The following is a 20761-nucleotide window of genomic DNA, read 5'->3' as shown; positions in this document are numbered from 1 at the left end:
TGAGGTGTAAAATTGCCCCTCGCTAAAAGAGGAATATATAAAATAAAGCACTGAATGCCTACTAGAATTTCATAGTCTCCTAAAAGTGTAGCAACCATAAAGTCAACATCAGATTCTATAGGCACTGAATTGTAAACAAATAATACTGGTCAGCAAACAGTTATCTGATCTGTAAGAGCAAAAGAAGAAAAACAAAGGCTTTGAAGGAAGTCAGCACTTGTAAATACTTCTCATCTGTGTGTAATGTTAGTGAAACGATAGAAGCTGCTTTTTCATATTGTAAGCAACAGTCTCTAACCCTGAGAGGCACATTGACCCAAAAAGATGAAAAAAAGAAAGAAGACCTAGAACATTATTCCAATTGGCATAGATTTTGACTAAAGGGAATCTTGAAATATGTTCTTATTCTATCACTATGAATATCATAGGTGGTGGTTTATATTTTGACACCAATGGTATCATCTGGAAATGTTGGTGCTCCATGGCTGAATCATCTGTATGTGATTGCGTCTCAGTTTGCAGACGTAGTATGGTGACAGCTAACACAACACTATGCGCTTTGCTATTCTTTCATCAAACCTTTATGGTTTCTGTTCGAGGGGAAATTTTCCTCTGTCCTTCTGAGTTTCTTTGGGCTGGTCTAATAATTCAATTAACATAAAACAGATTGACAGGAGAAAATCAAATTTAATTTTGTACCTTTCAGAACCCCACCTATATGAGACGTTCAAAGACAGAGAGGTAAAGTGAGGTATGTGTGCCATCCTGAGGTAAGCACTGGGATAGGAGCCTGGGGCTTCAACGAGGGGAGGGGGAGGGCAATCCACAGGCAATAAGAAAAAGATCTGATGTTTGGTAATTAGATGTTTGCCCTGCCATGCAGGTGGGGCACTCAGATAAAATTTATCTCTGATAATAGCTCTTGTTCTGGGAAAGACACCCAGTTTAGATTCTTCTAGGTAGCTAAGGGAGGAACAAAAGTTTCTCTTGAGCCTACAGAGTCTCAACTGCCTCCAGCTCAAAGTAGTCCATATGCCAAAATAGCACTTGGGAGAGACTTTTTCTGAACATTTCCGTTTCCTTTACATTTATAAGTGTGCCAGTTGCACAAGATGCAAACAAACCGATAAATACACATGCTCCTAGAAGGAGTAATAGAAGTGATTGTGCTTCTAGGAATAAAGGAAAGGCTTAGAAAAGGAGCAGCCTGACCTAGTTTTAGGAATGATTAGTTTGCTAAATAGGTGGGGATAGGTGGGGAAAGAGAGGTTTTCCAGACAGAGGGAATGAGTACGAAGGCCCCAAGGTGTGAACAGATAGGTATGGTCAGAGAGATCTAAGTAGAGAGATTTTGCTGACGCACAAAGTTCACAGGAGAGAATTTCATTTAGGAGAACTTTGAAGATGTAGGCAGGAGTCAAACATTTCTTGTTTGGAAGCCAAGAAATTGGACTTTATCCTGCTGGCTAGTGGTTCTCTTTAGTGTGTATAAGAATCACCTGGGGAGTTTGTTAAACCATCCCACCCCTGATTCAGGAAGTCAAGGTGAGATCCAGAAAAAACGTTTTTAGCAAAAATCCTCAGTGACATTTTTGAAGGTAGTTTTTGTTCATACCTTTAGAAAACAGCTATAGTAATTGAAAGATGTTTGGGCATTCTAACAAGGAGCACAACTTTCCTCAGGATAGCTTGGGATGAGAAAAAGAAGGAAATTGGATGTTTGATCTGACAGCACATTTTTTTTGGTAAAACTCTTTGTCTGGGATTAGGAGACCTAGAACCCTAGTTCAGCTCCCTTACTATGTTTTCTCCGAGTAATCAAATTTATCTGATTCTCATTTGCATCTTTTGATAAAGGGTAATATGGTGAATCTTCCAAGTAAATACAAAATAAAGCTAAAAATGCTTTTAAAATGTTTATGTTTTATGTAACTCTGATCGAAGTTTTATGGTTATAAACTATGCAAATGTTGCACACCAATGAAATCAAGGGTATGACTCAAATTAGCAGTATTAATGGATACCAGCTAACACTCAAGTTTATGTTTTTGAAAACATTATGTCTTTCCTTTCACTCTTAAATATCAATGTAGACTTTGAGAAAAGGAATGCATAATTGCTTGTTCTAGTTAAAAATCTAGGTAAGCTTTTCTCCTCATTAATCTCATTATCTGTGTTTATTTATAAAAGATATTTATTTTAATTATTTATGATCTTTTTAAATGCTCCAATAGTTTCAGTGCAACAGCTCTTAATGATTTATCAATAATGCACTGGCATACTAAGAATGTCTTCACGCCATTATCAATATTGCCTACTCTTTCTGAACCTTAGATTCATTTTATAGATTGCCTAGTAGTTTGTAGAACAAAGTTTGATTTCCAGCCTTGTGAATACCTATGAAAATCTGAAGAGACTGCTCTTTCATGTCTGAATAAAAAGCTAAAAATACAGACTTTTCATTTTGCATTCCTCTTAATACACTGATGTAGCAAAATTAATGAATGGGTTATTTATTTATTTATTTAACTTAGAATAAGTGATTTAACCTCTCAGGACCTCAGTTTCTTTTTTTCACTTATTTTCAATTAAGTAAACTTCCAGAATTTTTTTTTGTAAACTGCTTACTTAGTTATTTGAACACCACATTAATTGGATTGAAGTCACAGTTTCTTACTTCCTATGAAAGGTATTTTTGTCTTTTTTTTCCTCTTTGTTTCAAGACCACAGATTATAACTGGTTAGCCATCTTGAAAATACACCTATTGTAATCAGAAGAATTAAAAAGCAAAAACAATTATCTTTTCTTTTCCCTTGCTTTCCTTCCCCTGCCTTTGTATAATATGACAGGACTGGACTAGGAAGCCTCCAATATTTTGAGCTCTAAAATTTTATGATTCTATAATTAGGAATAGAAAGTGTTGCTCATCCCTTGAGTTAAACATGAATAATAGATCATCCCAGGTCTCTGAAAAATATGCCTTTAATCTCATGTAACACCTCAAGCTCATGGTATCTCGGAAGAGCTATACCAATCACATTTAGCTGCTTCGCTTATATAGTTTATGGCCAGAATTGGTTTGCTTTAGATAACACACTCTTGTGCTGTGCCACTGTTGCTAAGATACGGTTTTGTAAATAAAAGTTATTTTAAATATACATCTACATCCTGGTTCAGGGAAGGAAAAAACATTGAAAGTGGTTGGCTAAAAATTTAAACTATCTTTTGAGAGGACCAAGACAATATTTTCCATAAATATTTAAAAGCCTTAAATAAAAATCTTTTAAGTGCACCTTAAAATTATTTTTGCTTTCCAATGAAACGGAGTGAAGAGAGGGTGAGGACCCACGGGGAGAGCGAGCAAGTTTGAGGTCAATAGCAATGATGAGTTATTTTGCAGCTCAGTGATTTGGCCAGTTTGAAAAGACACTGATATTGTTGCTATGTGGCTCTGTGAGGATATTTTGTTCTTGATATTTACTTTCTGAGTTTTCATCCAAAAAAAAAAAGGAGAGAATTTGATTATTATCATTTATCAAAAAGATTAAAAAAAAAAAAGGCCGTATCTTAGGAATCGCTGCTGAAGGCTGAAAAGATTCCAACTGGACAGCCCTGTCCCCAAAAGCAGCTTGCACTCGGGCTACCTGATAGAGATGACAGAGCAAGGCATCCCTTACATGCTGGGCATTAATAGGTGGAAAATCCTGTGGCCTCCAGACAATGCCTCCACCACAAACTGAAACCTCACCATTAGAGATCCATGTCTTAAAGCCCCAGGGACTTCCACTCTTCAGGAGCCCCTTGGAAATGTGAAGGAGTGAGGCATAATCACTTTTTGGTTCATGCTTTAGGGGGGATTTCTGTGCAACTAGCTGTCAACAGGGTAAAAGGATGGTGAGAGACAAGGGGTCTAGAAGGCACCTTGTTTGCCAGGCAAGGAAGAAAAGGAGCAGGAAGCATACTATAGAGTTTCTTTTTTTATTTTTTATTTTTTATTTTTTATTTTTTTCAATATATGAAATTTATTGTCAAATTGGTTTCCATACAACACCCAGTGCTCATCCCAAAAGGTGCCCTCCTCAATACCCATCACCCACCCTCCCCACCCTCCCACCCCCCATCAACCCTCAGTTCTCAGTTTTTAAGAGTCTCTTATGCTTTGGCTCTCTTCCACTCTAACCTCTTTTTCTTTTTTTCCTTCCCCTCCCCCAGGGGTTTCTGTTAAGTTTCTCAGGATCCACATAAGAGTGAAATGGGAATCCTCTTGCACTGTTGGTGGGAATGCAAATTGGTGCAGCCACTCTGGAAAACAGTGTGGAGGTTCCTCAAAAAATTAAAAATAGACCTAGCCTATGACCCAGCAATAGCACTGCTAGGAATTTACCCAAGGGATACAGGAGTACTGATGCATAGGGGCACTTGTACCCCAATGTTTATAGCAGCACTCTCAACCATAGCCAAATTATGGAAAGAGCCTAAATGTCCATCAACTGATGAATGGATAAAGAAATTGTGGTTTATATACACAATGGAGTACTACGTGGCAATACTATAGGGTTTCAAAGTCAGATTTTGCCTTCTTCAACCATTTCACCCAGGGCCAGCCCAGCTCCTCTAACTTATATTTGGCTTTGTAAATGACACTTGTCCCATTAGCCCATTTCATTTACTTTTATGATTCTCAACAAAATTCTTATTAGCCACATTCAAATTATCAGGCTTTGCTTAATATGCCTTCTTCCTTCATTCCTCGTCTCAGCAGACTTGTCCTGTCTCTCAGCCTGTGTGTATTCAAGAAGTGTAACTTGATTTATGTTTATGAATCAAAAGTCCTTTCGCAATTTGATAAGCTTCTGAGAATAGACTTAAAGCATCACCCCTGCTAGGAAGCCTTGTTAGTTCTTTGTAACATTGACTGATTCAGAAGGGCCACACTGAGAAAGTGCTCTCCCACCCACTCACAGGGTGTCAGTCACCCAGAGCCAGCAGACCAATCAGGAACTGTTTTATAAGCAGGTCAGCACCAACAGCTCTTTTCTTCCAGTCCTTCTATCACCATTAGCGTTATTACTATTATCATTATTACGTGCCCAGCATCTTCACCAGACTCTTCACCAGACCAGGAGTCAGTCGGTCCTCACAAACCTGGATATTATACGTCTTAGCCCTCCCACAACCCCCAGCAGCATCGTCAGGCTCAGCACTTAGCACAGGCTTAGCTTTTAGTCACTATTTCTTAAGTAAATGAAAATGATAAGAGCAGGAGATCATTTCCCCATTTATTTTGAAGTATCTGAAGGCAATGGACATTCTTAGTATTTCTCTCAGTTTCTTGGAGGGTAAAATAGGGCTGAAAATTTCAACCTGATTTGGTTGTTTTTGTATGTGCTGCTCTGAACAGTGAGGAGCATAGATCCTGCTCACAGGAATTGGGGCTCCAAAATGGTAGGTGATGAGTATTATTCGAATTCATAGGGTTTTACTGACCTTTGCTACCCTGGTCTGTGCTTTTTCTTCTTTCTCTTTCATCTGACTCAGGATCACTTTCTTTCTGTGTATCTCCCTTGTCCAGGTTGTAAAAATAAATGAATAGAAGTGTAAAGAGATTACTAGCCTGATAGTAAATAAAAGGTTAACTTGGAAATCTCTAATGTCTGATTGGTTGGCTAACATAAAGTCCCAAATCATACATTTCTCCTGGATGTGCCCCTGGGAAAATCCTGGAAGAAAGTGTTGGACTAGGCAATTCAGACTGTTTCACAGGAATGGAACTAAAAACAAAACAAGTGGCTTTCAGTGCCAAAGAAAAATGAGGAATGTAAAGCTTGCCAAAAAGGGACACCAAACAAGTAGGCAACCATAATAATAACAAACTCAGGAGTTCAAATGTACTGTCTTCAAGTCATTCTACGATTCTAAAGATTTGGAGATGTTATATATAGCCATTTCCTAGCATTTGCAATAAGCCACACTTTCTGGGTATTTGCAGTCAACCACAGCCATGGTTGTGATGTTGCTCCACAACTTACTAGTCTTGTCACCTGGGGTTTCTGAGCTCTCTAGCGTCTAATGAACATGAAATATTAGGTGATTTTTAAAATGTGCATTGAATTAAATGCTCACTGAGCCCTACATGTGCCAGGCACCATCTTCTCACTACATGCATATTGTCACATTTAATGCGCTCATAACCTTATGAGGTGGGGACCACCATTTGCACATGTTGTAGATGACATAACTGAGATACATGAAAGTTAAGTCATCTGCTCAAGGTTACACAGATGGTAAGTGGGAGAATTGGGATTCAAGCCCAGGCTAAGGGCTTGAGAACCCGCACTCTTAACTACTATCCTTCAAATCAACATGTTTGCAAAATCTTAGAAATGGAAGACACTTTAGAAAGAGTTTAATACAACCCATTGTTTACATCTGAGGAACCTGGGCTTCCTAATTAGATTTGGCCAGGGTCAGCAACTGACAGATTCAGGTGGGGGAGCCAGTCTCCTGGTTTTGCATCTGCACCTCAAACCTCGCTCTGCACTGGGCTAGCTGAACATTTTCAAGAAAGGAAACACAGGAATATTTATTTTGAGAAAAGTCTTTTATGTGGTTTAGATAATTTATATAAATTAATAAAATAAATTCAAGCTGTCCTGCAGGGATTTCATTTCATATGCAGCATCAGAAAAAAAGAGTTGATAGAGCAGAAGGAAATAGGGAAAAGCAGAAATGAACAGAAATTAAAGCTTTTTTTTATTTACAAAATTTTTAATGTTTACTTATTTTTGAGAGAGACAGAGAGACAGAGTATGAGTGGGGGAGGGGCAGAGAGAGAGGGAGACACAGAATCCGAAGCAGGCTCCAGACTCCGAGCTGTCAGCAGAACCCAACATGGGGCTCGAGCCCATGGTCACAAGATCATGACCTGAGCTGAAGTCAGCCACTCAGTCGACTGAGCCACCCAGGGGCCCCAAATCTGGTTTTGATTAGTTGCTGTATATCCAAATATGAGGTGGTATTGCTATTGGATTTCTCATGCTTGATCCATTCGCTTACTAGGATTTTATCTACATAAGACAAAAAAAGAGAGGCTATAGAAACCTTTAAATTTTTAAACCTTTTTGACTATGTGCAGTTTGGGGGATGGGTGTTCACTTTCCCTTAGTTATCACTGGTCTCCTACTGGATGTGTGGTGACACCACTAGGGTCTCATACTAGAGCAGCTCAGTACCATTCACATTGTGTAATTTCTTCCTCACAACCATCCTGGGAGAGATGCAGTGGAGACTCAGTTGTTTCCTGTTGTCAAAGAAGAAAGTGTGACTCAGAAAGGGTAAGTGATATACATACCAGGTCCCTGCCTTGACCTTTTCATGCTCATGGTCTCTTGGGGGAATAGTTTCATTGACCACAATCTCTTTTTCTTATTCCAAGTTTGGTGGCATGTGGCCCAGGAAAGTATTGTAATTTATGTCTGTATCTATCTCTGTATATCACTTTTTAATGTATGTTTTCATCCCACTAATGATAGAGGTGGAAAAATAATAAGAGATGAGAGTCACTCCCTCGAAACACAGACTTTTGAAGTTGTGCAATTGGAACACATAGCTGTTGTGGACTTTGTCACAACAAGGGCTATCAGTGTGTATATCTGTGTGTGTGTCTGCATCTGTGTCTGTGTGTGTGTCTGTGTGTGTATACCCTCAGACTCAAAGGCAAATTCAGAGGCAAGTGGTTAATTATTTAATGACTGTAGAAATATGGACCAGCCCAGATATAAAGGTTAACAGGAAAATTTTCAATTGGAAGTTTATTAGGTAGGAATACATCATAAACTAGACTTAACTCAAACCTAATATATCCTCAGACCATTGAGCAGCAAGTTATAGGGAAAAGGAAAGAAGATATGGATATGAATGACATCAGTGCAGAAAATCAGACAAATGCCCAGGATATAACATGAGAAGCCCAAATTTCAGACCAGCCCCCATTTTCCTCCAGAGATCTGAACAGCTTTGACAGAATTGCCCCAGTCTGGTGGTTGCTTATAGATTATAGGTAAATAGTTCTATCTGACATAGCTAATTAACATTTAAGATTTTGTTGGGTACTTAAAGTGGTCTTGTTTTTGTTTAACACACTATTTAAATATTTTTTAAAGTTATTTAAACTTATTTAAATAATCTTTGATCTGACATTTGTATTACTTAGAGTGTAGGCTAAGTGACTTTAATAGGGACACCACAAAATACTTAGAGCACTTGATTACACTCACAGATACTCTGAGTTTGGAATTGGGAGAGGACAGAGCCGAGATGGTTTGCTTTGTTCTAAGATGTCTGGGACCCCAGACAGGAAGATGTGAAGGTCTGAGGGTCATCCAAATGACTGGAGGCTTCTTTACTGATGTGTTTGTACCTTGGGTGGGAGGACTTGAAGGCTGAACTTAGCTGGGGCTATGACCCTATACATGGGACTCGGGCCTAACACAGCAAGGCAGCTGGGTTCCAATAGGCATCCTGAGACTGAGAGTCTGAGAAAGAGCAAGTGGAAGTCACATGGCCTCTTCTGGCCAAGCCTTGGAAGTCACATAGTATCACTTTTGCCATAATTCATTGGTTGCAGAAGTCACAAGTCTTTCAAAGGGAGGAGACATAGACTCCACCCCTTTATGTCAGGTTTTAAAAACTATCACAAGTTGATTAAATAAATGAACACTCCAAAGGTGAGCATTCCAGGGCTGGTGATGGCTCTTGTCTTCACCTACATTTCCAAGATTTCTCCAAGTGTCATGATTTCCTAGGCAACAGAAAGGGAAGAGTGCAAAGTAAGCATCCAAAAAGAGATAAGCTGGAAATGATACACCTCAGAATCTTTCATACCTCATTGGCCTGAACTTAGTCAAATTGCCTTACATTGGCAAGAGAGCCTGGGAGAATAGTGTGTAGCTTGCAGATGTGAAGGGATGCATGTGCCCAGGTGAAGGCTGGGGAATCTATCGCTAGTGTAAGGAGAGAAGGGATACTGGGATTCAGAGGACCTCAGCCTGCCCCTCTTTATTCCCTCCTCCTCCAAATTCCACCCCCCCCACCCTCTTCTTTCTATTAATACAACTCTTCCTCCTCCGCAAAAAAGACAACTCAAAATTTCTTCTGTTTTTTCCATGCAGCAGAAAGTTAGGATTTCTGGGTGATATTCTGTCTTCTCCATCAGATCTGGCTGTGGCTTCTCCTGGTCTGGCAGACATCAAATAAGAACCAAACAAAATGTGTCAATGCACAACTTTCCAGCTGTCTCTGGACAAATAACCTGTGGTTATTACAGGATAGAGAAATAAACTATCCTTTTTTTAAATCCACTGTACGTTTTGTTTGTTTCTGTCAAATGAATGCAGCATATATCACAAAATCACTTGAATTTCCTATACTTATTTCAGTTTTATATTTAAAGATAACTTCTTAAACAACAAAACTATGCATTTTAGCAATTTAGGATTCAATGAAGTAGAGTCTATTTTGCTTATTTCCAGTCATCTTGCTCAATGCTCTCAACAACGTACAATATGGAGCACAAAGAGAAGAGCAGATGGTCTGGAAAAAGAATCAAAGCAAATTTGGCACTCATTGTTACTGTCATTGCCACTTCTTTTGCTTTCAAATGAGAAAAATCATTATGGTTCATTTGGGGAAATTTTCCTACAGACTCAGTGAAACGCTGGGATGTTCTGTGGTAGGATTAGAAGGAAATCCTCTCCTTCTTACCCACTCCTTGTCCAGACAACTGATGAGGCGACCTGAATATTGCTTGTGGAATGATTAGTTGAGGACTTTGTATTCACCAATTGACTTGTGAGCTCCCACTTAACCCTTAACTATTTGGGCATGATTCAGACAGTGGCAACACGTAGTAGGTGTTGAAATAAATTTCTAGGCCAAAGACAGAGCCACTCCTGCCCTGGGGGGTCGCATGAGCAAATTGCGGCTTAGATAACTTTTCACTCCCCTGTAAATGAGTGGACTCAGCCAGAAATGCAGTGTGTCCAGTCAGCCAATCCCCAAACACCAAGCCAACTGTGGGCTCTATACTTATTTCCTTGTTGCTTATTCATTTCCTACTTTTCTCTTCCCTGTTCCTTTATCTCTCTCTCTCTCTCTCTCTCTCTCTCTCTCTCTCTTTATTTTAGAGAGAGAGAGAGAGAGAGAGAGAACATGAATGGGGGAGAGAGGCAGAGGAAGAGACAGAATCTTAAGCAGTCTCCACCTCAGTGCAGAGCCAGATGCGTGGCTTCATCTCATGACCCTAGGATCATGACCTGAGCCGAACCAAGTGTCAGATGCTCAGCTGACTGAGCCATCCAGTCACCCCTCCTTTCTCTTCATCCTATAAAAGTTCCATGCTTTCAGCTCCATTTTGGGGTTCTCTAAACCCTTGGGAATAGAGGCTGCCTGCTTCATGGAGTGTTCAATAAGGTTTGTTTGTATCACCCAAATTGTCTTCTTTAATCATTTTAAACACAAGTTACATTTATTTTTTGGAAGTGTCTGTGTGCCTTGATTCTTTTCAAAGTCCTCAAATGTCTATTTTATAATTCTAAGATCAAAATGATACAGTAACACCTCAATTAATCAAATGGCTAGGGTAAGGTAAAGTCCTGTCAACTAGAGTTTAAGGGAAATAAACATTATTTTCATTTCAAAAATTATGACTGAAAAATTATTAACAAGTTATTAGTGAATCAGGGTTCCTGTACAGAACCTAGTTCTAATGGCCCTTGTTTTAAACCTACCTGGAGTGTTGGTAGTGGGCAGGGGGCAGGGTTCTATCCAGAGTCTACTTACAGAAAGTATCAACATTCCTCACCATAAGCAACGTGTCCCAAGAGGAAAAGACCATTTAGAGCCAAGGCCAAAGTCTAAAAAGAAAAGTGTTTCTGAATATAGTTCTGAGAGTGTCCTTAAGTTCAGTCTCCATGAACTCAACCAAGTCCCAGAGCAAGGGATTTGCAATAAAAATAGGCCAAAAAGGAAAAAAACTATCTGGGAAATGTCAAGTACATGTTTGAGCTTCAAATATGAGATGGGGCTGGCAGTACAGATGTAAGCACCTTCACATCGGGCGTCTGCAGTTGCCGCTGGCCAGCAGAGGACATTAGCAGCAATGAGGACTGCCATAGATGTTTAGAGAACTGATGTTTCATGAACTCAGACAAGGAAAATGAAAAGAAAAAGCAGATTTGGGTTTGTATGCAAGGTGGAGGCTGGTGGCAGCAGTCACAGAAGATAGATTTGCAAAACTTGTGAGAGATCCATGCGGAGATAGCAAAGAGGCATTTGGAAATGAGGATTTAGAGAGAAGAAGTCTAGGATGGAGAGAGAGAGACTAGATGGTTGAAACTTGAGCAATGCAGGGGTTAGGAGTGCTGACCTCCCATGAAGTTGAAAATCTGTGTGTGACATTTGACTCTCCAAAACTTAACTATTAATAGCCTACTATGGGAAACCTTACTGATAACAAAAACAGTAGATTAACACGTTGTGTATGTTGCATTATTATATGCTGTATTCTTACAATAAAGTAAACTAGAAAAAAATTAAGAAAATCATAAAGAAGAGAAAATACATATTTACTACCGTACCGTAAAAAATCCAATTATAAATGAACCTGTGTTCTTCAAGGGTCAACTGTAATTTAATTGAACTTGTTGCATCTCACATAGATCATCTCCTATACTATATTTAATCATCTGTTATCAAAATGTAACATCTCCCTTCTCCTTGTTCTATTGAATAGAAAACACCTATCATCATTTTATAATTTAATAAGTGGGATCATTTTATAATATGAGTGAGATCGCAATAAGAGTCATTTTAGAAATAAAAAATGCAAAGGCAGTTACTGAGAATGAATCCTCTGCCAGCCATATTTAAGCATAATACTTCATTAAAAAAGACACTTTCAATTATTGTATACATTTCTTATGTTGCTGAAAGGCAGCGTGGGATAAAGTTTAAGGGCGTATTTTCTGGATAGACTGCAGGCTTTGTTCCCAGCCCTGCCTCCCCTGAGCTGTGTGGTCTTGAACAACTCGACTTAAGTTCTCTGTGATTCAGCGATCTCATGTGAAATGAGGATAGCTTGGGGATAACATATTGCACAGGATTCTTATAAGAATTAAATGAGATGTTACAGGTTAAGCATTTACAAGAAAGCCTGGCATACATAAAGTGTTCCACACACAGTATCTATTATTTTCTTAAATGAACTAGTTTTTGTTATTCTTCTGACATAAGTTTACTCAGAATGGGGAAGAGTGGTATCAAATTTCCGTTTATATTTATATTAAGTGAACCCAATACTGCTACATGACATATGTAGAAATTGTGCTCACTTCAAAAGGATTTCAATACAAAGTGAATATGTACATTTAATTATAGAGAAGTGGAGATGTTTTCTAGCACTAAGGAAAATAAAACACATTCAATATTTTTTTTCAATATTTAAAAAATATATTTAGTTTGGGAGAAATTTAGCTGTTTGGTATTGTTTCCAGTAATCAACCAGCTAATAGTTTCAGTTTTTCCTCATAATAAAAATGCAATCCAAGTCTTAGTAAACCAACTGTGTGAAGGACAAAAGGGAGAGCTTATAAAAACTGGAAATGGAAACGCAATTAATAAGCCTTAATTGCAAAAAAAAACAAAAAACTGAGGGCAATATTTGTTCTTGGGCTTTGCTGTGATGCATTCTGAAGCACAGCAAATTAGCTTGGAGAGTGCATTGCCCACGTAGACAAGAAGATGTGGGCAGAATCCTGCAGCATCAAAGAGGGAAAGGAAATTGCAGGGAAAGAGAGGTTTAAAAAATAAAGGATGCCACATGAAAAGTTTCAAATCAAAAACAAGAGAACCCTGACCCCTTCCCTGAACAAGAACCTCTCTGTGTGTATCTTGTGTTCAAGGAAAGAAGAGCCGTGAGGAGATAATTTAGGAGCAGAATCACCCTGCTTCATGATGCTCGATTCACCTTCTGGGCTATAAAAATGACCTAATTCTTTCTTTTAACTTTCTAGATACTTATATGCTTTCCTCTGAATAGTCAATGGTTCTTTTTTTAAAGCTTTGTTTCTGTCTTACAGTTTTCTCAAAATAAGCACTGTGTTGAAAATTGTGTATATTAAAATGCAACAAAGCAGCCTCACACCATTTTCTTTTCTGCATACATATGTAGTATGCATTTGATAGAAACATTCCTGGTTGAAGTTGTCCTAAAAAATATGAAAGGTAAAAATGAAAAAATACAATGTGGAGGATACGGAAGGGTAAGAACATGAGGACGCTAAAGCATATGTCAGTCTATCTAACATAGCTTCCTATACAACGCACAACAATTAGACACATCTTTTGGAGAAACCAGCACAAAAACAAAGGAAAAACCTACCATGTAGTACATTTTGCTTCCAGGAAACCGCCTACACTATCGGTATGGAAATCTATATCCTTAAGGTATCTTTGCCAGAAATAATTTTTTTCTTCTCCGTGTTCACATGTTCAGATATCTTTTTATTTTTTCCCCTCTACTTTAGAGGAAAATTTGTACTACGAGACATACCCCTGGCTTAGCCTGTGTTCTAATGCATTTTTCCATCAGTAAAATACAAACTTAGTATTCATTATCTTTGGCCTCACAGAAAATTGGTCTAAATGGATTCCAGCAGTGTTGGCTAAAGACTTCCACGCAGTGACTATCCCTGGCTGCCAGGTTGCTGTGCCCTCTGGGGGACTAACATGCTCTGATTCAGATTCCAAATACTTGGGAAAGAAAACAGATTAGGAAGAGCTAAGGTCACGCGTCCATCTCTGGTCCATCTATCTATGGTCAGGCTTGGAAAGAATAGGGTCATATAAAAACATGGCAGGTATCAAGGAAGCGTGGCAATGGGCTGAGAGGAAACCACCAAAATTATCTACTATAGGCTCTATCTAGGGTTTATTCACCAACAGGATTAAAAGCAATCAGGGAAAGAAATGGGTTGGAAGAGCTAGACTTTGGATGTGACTTTTAAAAAAAAGGAAAAGAATTGTCAAATTGTTCTCCAGGGTGGAGGACACAGCAGTGTCTCTAGCACTGTGGCAGGGACAAAGCAGGAAGCCCAGTGGTATCTTGTCTCAGCTACAGGCTGGAGAGCTTGTTTTTTATCCAAGGTCAAAGAAAAGCAGGATACTTCAGATGACACAATTCCCCTCCCAAGGCCACTGAAACAGAAAAGGACAGTTGCGGATAACCATGTATGGCACATGTGGCCAAAGCAAGTTTCCATGGTTAGTCTTTTCCGTTTCCAATTTTTCTCGGACAAGTGGCACTGTATACATATGATGTTACCAAAATTTTACATAGCCCTGAATGTTTTATTTTCAATAGCAGAGCTGTAGTAATAATCGCACAAGTTTTGTTTTTAATAAAGGTAATTACTATATTTAGTTTCAATAATCTTCTATTAGATAATATAAACTATAAGAAAGAAGAAAGGGAATATTTTTTGCTTAACAATTACTTTTAAATAAACATGCTCAGCAAGTAAAAAAAAAAAAAAAAGATATTGACTGAAACCTCATACTTTATACAATGGCTAATTCAAAATAGACCACAGACATGGGGCACCTGGGTGGCTCAGACAGTTAAGCTTAATCCACTTTGGCTCAGGTCATGATCTCACAGTTTATGAGTTCGAGCCACGCATCGGGCTCTGTGCTGACAGCTCAGAGCCTGGAACCTGCTCTGGATTCTGTGTCTCTCTTTCTGCCACTCACACTCTGTCTCTCTCAAAAATAAATAAATGTTAAAAAAATTTAAAAAAATAGACCACAGACATAAATTTAAAACATAAAACTACAAATTTTTAATCTAGTAATAGGAGAAAATCTTCAAATGCTAGGAAAAAAAATCTTAGACTTGACATCAAAAGCACAATCCATAAAAGGAAAGATTGGGCCTTATCAAAATTGATACCTGTTACTCTGCAAAAGACCTTTTTAAAAGGATGAAAAGACAAGCTACAGACTGGGAAAAAATATTCGTGGACCGCATACCTGAAAAAGGACTAATATCCAAAATGCATAAAGAACTCTGAAAAATGAATAATAAAAAACCAAATGATTTAATTACAAAACAGGCAAAGACATGACAAGACATTTCCCAGTTAAGGATATACAAGTGACAAATAAGCATATGAAAAGACGTTCAAGTTCTGGAGCTATTAGGGAAATGCTAATTACTACCCGAGTACCAGGATGGCTAAAATAAAAAATAGTGACAACACCAAATGCAGGCAAGGATGCAGAGACACTAGATCATTCATACAACGCTGGTGTGGATGTAACACGGTACAGGCAATCTGCAAAATAGTTGGCAGTGTCTCCTAAAACTAAACATGTAATTATCATGCAACCTACCAATCTCACTCTTGGGCATTTACTCCAAAGAAATAGAAATTTCTGTTTGCACAGAAAACCTATACATGAATGCTTACAGCAACTTTATTTGTAATAACCAAAAAAAAAGGAGACAACTCATTCTAAAATAGGTGAATGGTTAAACAACCTGTGATACGTTGCGCTAGAAAACACCACTCTATATTAAAAAGGAATGAACTATTGACGGATCTCCAGGAAATTATGCTGAGTGAAAAAACCCATTCCCAAGTGGTTACATACTGTGTGCTTCCTTTTATGCAATATTCTTGAAATGAAGAAAAAAGTATAGAAATGGAGAACAGATTGTGGCTGCCAGGGGGTAGGGGTGGGATAAGGAAGAGTGGGAGCAAGTCGGTGAGGTTATTCAAGAGCCACACAAGGTATTGTGTGATGGAACAATTCTGTGTCTTGACTGTGGTGGTGGTCACACGAATCTACACACGTGATAAAATGATATATAGAGCTAAACACGCACACACACAAATGAATGCATGTAAAACTTGTGAACTCTAAATAAGGTTGATGGGTTCTTTCAAAGCCAATTACTTGATTATGCTACTGAACGATAATTATGACAGATGTTACCATAGGGGAGATATTGAGTGAAGGTTATGGGGGGCATCTCTGTATTATTGTTTATAGCTGCATGTGAATCTCAGTTATTTCAAAAAGTGTAAAAAAAAAAGAAGATAAAACCTATTTCCTCAGAGGGGATATCTATAGCAATGTTCTAGCAGAAGAACACAGAAATGCTTAATTTGCAGATATGTGACTTAAGGCACATTTACATGAAACTCAGTTATAAATTTATGAACTGGGTCTCATACCTAAAATAAAAGATAATTGTAACTTTAGAGATACTTACATTTTATTTTAATTCAGTAATCTTCCTGACCAAACACTGAATTCTATCTATTTCTACCACTCATTATCACTTGTTCTTTCCACAGTAAAGGGACAAGAATTTTGGATACTAGTCCTCATTCGCAGTTTCAGAACCTCACACAGGATAGGAGAGTTGGCAATAGAATTGTTTGTTCATGAATGGGTCTGCTTCTTTACATGCCTGGGTGCGAACTGGGTATAGACCAGGTGGTTTGTGATTTTTTGTTTGTTCTTTTAAGTCCTGAAGTATTTCACTAAAAATCTCCTAAATTGGTGAAGCTCTCAAAACTTCTTGTTAATTATTAGAAAATTATTCTATTCTAGATTGGGGGGGATTTGGGATCTTGTCTTCAAATCTTCAATCTCTTGGGGCACCTGGGTGGCTGAGTTGGTTGAGCGTCCAAGTCTTGATTTTGCCTGAGGACATGATCTCACAGTAGTAAGATCAAGCTCTACATCAGGCTGAAGATGGGCATGGAGCCTGCTTAAGATTCTCTCTCTCCCTCTCCATCTGCCTCTCCTCTACTCATGTGTGGGTGTGTATGGGCATAGGTGCCTGAGAGTTCTCTCTTTCTCTCAAAACAAAATCTCTAATATCTTGGTTCAAAAGTGAATCAAGAAAAAGAAATAGAAATTTCAAGTTTCAAAGTAGAGATTCATCCATTTCATTATTCTGCATTAGAAACTGAGGGAACTGCGAAAGAGCACCCAACGTATTGTGTCTGAGAAATGGGCACAGATGTCTAGTCACAGGAGTGAGGTAGCAAGTTTACATAGAGCATGAATTTACACTAGAACAGGGGAGATTTTACTGGAAGTCTTTGGTGGGACCTTTGACACTTTTAGATACTGGTTTTGAAGAGCTCACTCTGCCTGAAGCTTAGATAATGAATGAAAGAAATCCAAGAGTAGATGTGGAGGCTTTTGCAGGAGTCTAGGAGAGAAATGAAGAGACAGAAATAAAATGAGCTGGGCTTCTGTTTTTAAGTTTTTAAGAATTTGGAGATAATAAAACTTAACAACTCTATTTGCAAATCCAACTCTTTGTGGCTAAGACTCAAATAGAAACAAATCCTTAATTTTGCTTCTTTCAAGATTTTTGCAGACTTACATTTACTCCTGCTTTTTATAAAATTGTACTTACATGGTACATTTGGCTTAATTTTAAGGACGTTTAAAATAGTCCTTTAGAAGATCATTCCTAAAAGTAGTATTTATCAAATATTCTTGAAGCAAGTGCATTTTTTAAAAGTTTATTTATTTATTTTGAGAGACAATGCATGTGTGCACACAGGGGAAGGGCAGAGAGAGAGGGAAAAAGAAAATCCCAAGCAGGCTCCACACTCAATGCGAAACTGACTCAGGACTTGATCTCAGGACTGTGAGATCATGACCTGAGCCAAAATCAAGAGTTGGACACTCAACCAACTGAGCCACCCAGGTGCCCCAAAGCATGTGATTTTATTTATTACTCTAGATAATCTTAATTCTTGCACAGACTAACAAAGAGACATGCCTGAACCACAAGATTAAAAGCATTTGTGGAACTGCCCTTGTTTGTGTGTGCTTTTGCATTATGCCAATGAGAAACACTGTGGGAAACAATCTTATGAAGCTCATTGTTAAACTTATTGTAAGGATGCTGTTGCAATTGTTGTTTCTTATGATATGCAATGTCCTGTCTACAGCCATACTATCCTGAATGTGCCCAATCTCGTCTAAAATGCAATGGCCTTTTAAAGAGCACTTTAAAGGAAATTTCCCACTGGTCTCTGTATAATAAATGAGGTTCTCCTAAAAACTGATTGCTTTTATTTTATGGACACTTAATCACAATCCAACTATTTTTACTAATAGAGACTTTCATTCCACTTCTATCAGAAGTACAGAAACTTATGGAATAGTTATGTAATTATATTACTTTCTACTAAGGAAGCAAACTTAAATCTGGGCAGGGATTCCAAGGTCCTGAGTACACAGAGAGTCATACAGAAAGAAGGGCATGGACTCCACATGGGCATGTTCTTTGGCCTGTGGACTCCTTGCATTATGGGTAGGGCATGGCTGAAAGAATTCTCTTTAGTGGGAGCAAAATCTGTCAACAGTCAGCTCCTAGCAGCTAAAGGGAATGAGTGCTTAAATCCTGCAGGATAGATCATCTGACTGGCATTCAAGATCAGGTCAATATCAACATTTCTAAAATATGTCTTCAGTCATTGAGAAAACATATTTCATGGCTAATATCCACACCTAGGAAAACCATGGCAAGATACCATTACTAATTCAATCCCCTTAGCGGAAAATAAACAATTGTTTATCTTAGACAATCTCTAAGAGTTAAGAGTTTCAGAATAGAAACTCAAAGCATTTCACTTCTTTGTAAATCTATTTGGATCCATTGATCTAGGTATTAGAAAAATAACCTTGGTATATGGCTGGAGTATTTGGATATACCCTATGGGAGGTGATTTGTGTTAGAGGTATGGAACAAATTTACAAATTTCAATAAGGTTAGATGGAGGCTAAAGGGTGAGTGTATATATTTAATCCACTGAATGTGAATGCTTACCCTTAGATTAAAAAACTAAGATCAGTGAGAGGAGAGAAATACTCTCTTCTGAATGGAAAAGAATTAATATAATTGAGGTACACTAGAAGTGTGTTCATTGAGTTTTTTTCAACTCTAACAAATTTTAGTTGAGTGTCTTACTCTATTAAATAATTCAGACAAAGCAGGAAAGACTAAAGCCATGGATAAGCATTTCCGAGTAGCCCCTGAAAAGAATACAAGGGTCAAGTAAGCCAGTCTCTCCAAAATTTTGAGAATAGAGACTGTATGAGATTTCTGATAAAATTTAAGGTCTCTCTCTCTAACACTAAAATATTTTCATATAATGTGCTGGGAGCGTCTACATCCCTGGAGATACTTCCATGGACTCTACCATTTCGAAAAGGCCAGATTGGAACCTCTGGTCTTCTATTATTTTCCATTTCCAGTATCACCATCCTAATCCAGGCAATTTAATAACCTTATTGCTCTATGTTTTTCTCTCCCAATCTCTACTATTGAGTTAACACTTCCTGTTTAATGTCACTATCAAGTTTAAAATTTTAAATAGTCTTCCCTCTACTACTGAATGAAGTACAAATCCCTCAACCCACTATTCAAATCTCTCAGTGATTCAATCACAGTTTATCTTTTCTCCCTATAAATTCTACTGTCCTTCCTGCTTTATTTCTTAGATATACCTAATAGAAGTTTTCTATCCCCTTCCAAGTTGTTTTTCCTTTTAATGCCTTCCTTCTTGTCTCTACTATCAAGTTGAAGGTTCAACTCAAACATCAAATGCTCTTTAATGTGGCTCTTATGTCTTTCCATACTCTATATGTCCCCACAAAATTTAGTTTGTCTTTTATATGGTATTTGGTATATATTTATTTATACTATAATCATTTGCAGACATGATTTATCTCCTTTTAAGACAGTTAATGCTTTGAGTTTAGGATATGTCTTATATGCTTTTTTTTAACCCACATTTATGTATTTAATAAATTTTTATTGATACTAATCATGTGCTTGTTACGCAGTGTACAATCATTAGTAAAGCATACATGCTTCTTGCTATTATGGAACATACAGATTGGCAGAAAAACACTAACAATAAACTGGCAAAGAAATAAATAATCATAAAATGTAAAATTCCATGAAATAAATAAATAGTTTAGTCAAAAAGTAACAGAAAGGAAACCTACTTACAATGATTGGGAAAGGCATCCCCAAGTAGGAGACATTGAACTGAGAACTGCAGAAAGCTGCTGTAAGAACAGCCTAGGGAAGAACATTCCAGATCAAAGGAAAAGCAGGAGCAAAAGCCTTAAGATAACAACAACAACAACAAAAACCTTTAGAATGTTCCAGAAATTGAATGAAGGTTGATGTGACTGAAGCATAGTGAGTGAGAGGAGGAATTGCATCAGATGTGGTTGTAGAGAAAAGCAGGGACCAGATTATTTATGGCTTTATAGTTCATGATAAGAATCTTAAATTTTATGCTACATGTAGGGAACAGAGGGGAGGCATAAGTCATTTTGTGTGTAAAATTCCTTGTAGGCTCTTGTGTGGAGAATGAACTGAAGGTACAGGAACAGCAAAGAATCTGGAAAACTAGTTAGAAAGCTAACTCTGTAATGAAGTAGTAGAGAGAGATGATGGAAGCAAGGGAGAGAAGAGTTATGAAGGTAAAATTAATAGACCTTAGCAATGGATTTGAAATGGAGATGAGAGAAAGAGAACAAAGGATTATTTCTAAGCAATTGGATGATTAACAATTAATTCTAGTCTTTTGGAGTAGAAATGGATTTGAACAATTAATAATTTAGTTTTTGACTTCATCAATAATCACT

Source organism: Panthera pardus, unplaced genomic scaffold (assembly GCF_024362965.1).
Source record: "Panthera pardus isolate Hobbes unplaced genomic scaffold, ASM2436296v1 HiC_scaffold_13, whole genome shotgun sequence".
Classification (NCBI taxonomy): domain Eukaryota; kingdom Metazoa; phylum Chordata; class Mammalia; order Carnivora; family Felidae; genus Panthera; species Panthera pardus.
Note: the sequence above shows the minus strand (reverse complement) of the source record.